This window comes from Myodes glareolus, chromosome 2 (assembly GCF_982192425.1).
Source record: "Myodes glareolus chromosome 2, mMyoGla1.1, whole genome shotgun sequence".
Classification (NCBI taxonomy): Eukaryota; Metazoa; Chordata; class Mammalia; order Rodentia; family Cricetidae; genus Myodes; species Myodes glareolus.
In genome coordinates this window covers 82,557,725-82,562,969 of record NC_142027.1, presented here as the reverse complement: position 1 = coordinate 82,562,969, position 5,245 = coordinate 82,557,725, and positions in this window count along the sequence as shown.

The window sequence follows — 5,245 nt, the reverse complement described above, 5'->3', positions numbered from 1 at the left end:
GCAAAGGTAACATTGTAAATACCTTCCAGCCTGAAGATGGTGTGACATGACTGCAGCCTCTGTCTCTAAATCCCCCACCCTCTGTTGTCTTCCCAGGCAGGGGTCTATTCTAGAGGACTCACTGGACTCTTCATTCTTTTAATAAAGGTTGGTGATTTGTAACTTTCCTCCATGAACTTGTTCAGAAAAAATAAAAGAGTTATAGCTAAATAAAAGATACAACCAAATTTATTGGCTTACCAATTAAAGTAGTTCTAGACTTTATAACAATACACTTCAATATCAAGAGAAGATTTGTCACTATGCTGTTACCGTATATTTACACAATTCAGTAGATTCATTGATATAGCAAGTCTATGTGTTCAACTAGTTTCATGTAATATTTTCTTGGGAGAGTTGCTTAATTTTAAAGTATTTTGGGTGACTGGAGAGAACGTTCTGTGGTTAAGAGCACATACTGATATTATAGAAGATTTAAGTTAATCCCTTGCACTTATGTAGGGCATAGTATATAGCTCTGGGGAATGCAGTATCACTGGACTCTGTGTATGTGTGTTGTTGGGGTGTGTGTGTCTTTGCACATGCACACATAATTTATATCAAAAGTAAATAAAAAGTCTCCCCAATCTAAAACACATTTTCTTCAGTAATCTATAATTGAAGAATGGAATCTTATACTGAAGATATTGGATGTAAGTATGCACAGTACAGTAGGGGGCAATGTGTACTTCTCATACACTGGTAAAACCTGAAATTAACTACTAACTAAATCTTCTGGCCCACGCTGACACCCAGAATTAGAGGTTACAGCAGAGCAGGTGTTTCCCCAGAGCTGCTCTGGGCAGAAGAGATGTAATTTAGTGATGATGATGATGATAACAAAAGACTCATACTGCAGCAAATCACCATTTCCCCAATACCCAGACAAGTCCAGAATCTGTGGATCCTGGGATCTCTGGAGATTTTTTTTGAAGTTGTACTATTTATTTTTTTAAAGTAATTTTATTAAATTATAAAAGTTTCCATTTCCGCCCCTCCTCCCACCACCCTCCCACTCTCCCCACTCCCTCTCCTCCTCCCTCTCCATCCCTAAGAGCAGTCAGGGTTTCCTGCCCTGTGGGAAGTTCAAGTTCCTCCTGCCTCCCTCCAGGTCCAGGAAGGTGAGTATCCAAACAGACTGGATCCGCAAAATCCAGTAATGCAGAGGAAGCAAGTCCCAGTGCCACTGTCAATGGCTTTTCAGAAAGACTCCGGGCCAGCCACATTCAGAGAATCTGGTTGGATTGCATCCTCATTCAGTGCCAGTCCAACTGTCCTTGGTAAACTTTCATTAGATCCGTCCCCTTGTATCAGTGGGTGATCGCATCCCTCGCAGTCCTTATTTCCTTTTTCATTTTCTTCGTCCTTCTGCTCCTCATTTGGACCTTGGGGGGCTCAGTCTGGTGCTCCAATGTGGGTCTCCGTCTGTATCGCCATCCATCATCGGATGAAGGTTCCCTCTGATCTTGCCTTCTTTGCTCACGTTCTCTCTCCTTCTGCTTCTCGTTTGGATCTAGGGAGTTAAGTTCAGTGTTCCGATGTTGGTCTCTGTCTCTATCTCCATCCATCGCCAGATGAAGATTCTATGGTAATAAGCAAAATATTCATCAGTATGGTTATGGGCCAAGGCCGTTTCAGGCACCCTCTCCTCTGTCCAGAGAACAATTTGGGGATCTCTCCTTGGACCTGGGATCCCATTTATAATCAAGTCTCCTGTAAACCCTAAAATGACTCCCTTAGTTGAAATATATTGGATCAGGGAACAATATATCTCTGGAGATTTAAAGCAGGACCTATACCTGTCTCATTCCCCAACTTTCATCTGTCTCTGTCAAGTTTGTGGAGATTAAAAAGGCCTGCCTTTGAAATGACTCCTCTAATTCCTTGCCTCATCTTAAATCTAACAGCTTTTTCTTTCTTTTGATTTATTATTATTATTATTATTAAAAATTTCCACCTCCTCCCCCCCTTACATATCCGTTTCCTTCTCCCACTCCCTGTCCCCCTCCCTCTCCAGTCCTAAGAGCAGTCAGGCTTCCCTGCCCTGTGGGAAGTCCAAGGTCCTCCCAGGTCTAGGAAGGTGAGCATCCAAACAGACTAGGCTCCCACAAAGCCAGTCCATGCAGTAGAATTAAAACCCAGTGCCATTTTTTCTGGCTTCTCAGTCAGCCTTCATTGTCAGCCACATTCAGAGAGTCCGGTTTGATCACATGCTCATCTAACATCTATTTCTTTCAAGTTCTCCTACACAAGCTGATGCAAAGCTAAGGAATGAGGGTTTCTAGCAGTTACTGATTGTCTCCTTCCACACTGGTTCCAAGGTACAGTGACCAAGCCTCTAGGCTCTGATTACCCTAACAATTCACAGACACTCACACTCTTGTGTCACTTTTTATAGTAGATATAAGCTTCTTCTGTGGCTTTAGGGTTACAAGACTGAAGACAGTGCTGAAGGCTACTGCATGCTATACTACAGTGGTGCTCAGCACAGTTAGAAGCAAGACAAATGAACATTTGCCTGACCCTGGTTATAATAACTGTCCTATGATAGTGGATCTCCATGACCAGGCACTGTGGCCATCCTAACTCTCCAAAGTCTTTGTTAACTCTCCAAAGAAAAGAAGGTGAAGGAAAGTATCTTTCTTTATTTTTATCTTAATTAGAATAAAAAGTGGAGATATTTTCAACAGTTGCAATAGAGAATAAAAGCATAAAATGAGAAGTAAAGTATTTTATTCCTCCCATAGACATATTTGCTTGTAAGGCTGGAATCAATAGATCTCCAGAGAGAAGCATTCTCTGTGATGTTCTTTCTACAACTAGATAAAAGTGGAATAACAGTCCAGTCATATTTATAAGTATTGGTATATTATTGTTCATTTGAAAAAAATGAAATTCATTATATAGCTTTAAAAAGTATGAAACTATATATTGTATCTTTAACATATAATGGCATTAAAAATTATATAACTTATGTCATATAGTACATGCTATTATATATGTATTATTATATAATTGTTTTATGAATATGTTATGTCACATATAATTAATACATAAAATAATTGATATACTAAATATTACACATATAATTAATACATTATTATATGATATGTGAATATTATAATAATTTAGATTAATAATATAGATGAAATAATCTCTTCTCTGACATTAGATTAACATATTTCCCCTTAGGGAAGATATGGTGATGTGATAAATCGAGTACCATTGTATATAATCTTATTTTAAGATTGTAAGTACTGTTGAAGATGTGTTTAGTTAGATAAGCTCATGTTGAAGAACAATGGCTCCCCGTGCCTTCCTAAGATGGCTCTGAGAACATAGGGAAGTAGTGTTGGATTGACATGAAGACTGATGTGCATGCAGGGCTCTGTAGCTGCTGACCAATGATAACCTACGATTGTTCACAATCAAGGAGGGAAGGAAGAGGTGCCGTAGGGTGCTTAGCTCAGTATGTCCATTTTGCAAATCTGTCCTGCAGAAATCAGTATGTGATAACACAAGTCTCTTGTATGAACCCCCTCTTTCTAGGTTGGTTTGTTGTGCTGCCATCTCTAGGAACTAATAATCTAGGAAACAATTTGTAGTGTATTTCTGAATTTGTGCACATATCTTTAATCTTTACTCCCATTTTTCCTAAAGATATTGACAAATTGACTCATTTCTTGCATTATACCTGCAAATAAATTTTAATATTAAACAATTTTTCATAAAGGTACTTCTCCTCTTTCAGTATTTTAGTGCTGTAAACAAGGACACAATAGTGCAGCTTCTGGAAGATGCCTTTTCTTCAGTGGTATCCACCTGTGAAGATGTGATCACACAAGTACTACCTTGCTATTAGAGACTCAATTTTGAACAATTGGTAAACTATATGTTACTGAGGGACATGTCTGTCATTTTTCTTGGGAAACCTTAAGAAAGTTAATTCTGTAATATAAAGCATAGACTGAAAGGCAGGAAGGTCTTTTGTTATACATGGTAGTAGGAAACAATAAATAGAAGAAAAAGGAAAAGTTCTTCAACTCAAAGACTATACTTTATAGCATGTGTTATTTCAATATTTATTAAAACTCAAGACGTACATGGATCCTGTGTATCTGTAGGTCTGAATTGTGATCTGCCATCTTTTACTTGTGAATTCCTCTTTCCCAAGTAACTTACATCAATATTTAAATGTCAATAATATCAAAGAAGTGCCTAATATAAACTATAAACCACAGGTGGGCAGAAATGAGTAGCAGAAGATTCATGAAATAATCATTAGATTTTAAATTTATTTATTTAATAATTGAATGTGTGTGTATGTGTGTGTGTGTGTGTGTGTAATACCACAGAATGAAAGTAACACCTACAGAACAACTCACGTAAGTAGACTCATTCCTTCCACAATGGTAGTTTTAGGAATCAACTCCCATTTTGAGGCTTGACAAGTACTCTCACATACTGAGACATGTAAGTGGAGGCTGATCATTCATTCCTGACCACCCTGACCCAAAATATTACACAGAAATTGTATTAATAGCAACATTCCTCCTCCAAAGCTTACTCATATTTTTAGCTAACTCTTACATTAAATTAACACATTTCTACTATTTTGTGTTCACCGCAAGGCTACAGTTGACTAGTAAGGTTCTGAAGCATCTGTTTCTTTTGGCAGCCACATGACTTCTCACTAACTCTGCCTTCTTTTCTCCTCTAGCTCTGCTTGTAATGCCCTCCATGCTCTATTCTGCCCTGTCATAAGCCCAAAGAGCTTCTTTATTCATTAACCAATAAAAGCAACACATATACAGAAGGACTTCCCACACTAGAGCCATCATACTGTTTAAAAGGTTTTGATTAGGATACAATATAAATAGTTTTGTGCAGGTATTCAACCAGAGAAAGAACAGAATTGTAGCATCTTTCTTTTCTTTCCTTCCTTTCCCCCTACCTCACTTAATTCTTCCTTCTCTCCCTCTACTCTTTCTTTCTTTTTTCTATTTCTTTATTTTATTGTTTTTGTAAATTAATATTTTGTCTTTAGATTCTCCTTTAAATTTTTTATGTAATATATTTTGATCTTATACTTTCCCTTCTCCTAATTCTTTCCAGATCCTTCCAGCTGTCTACCCACCCAACTTCATGCTCTTTCTCTTTCAAACAAAATAAAAACAAACCCCACATACAAAAAATAAAGCAACAA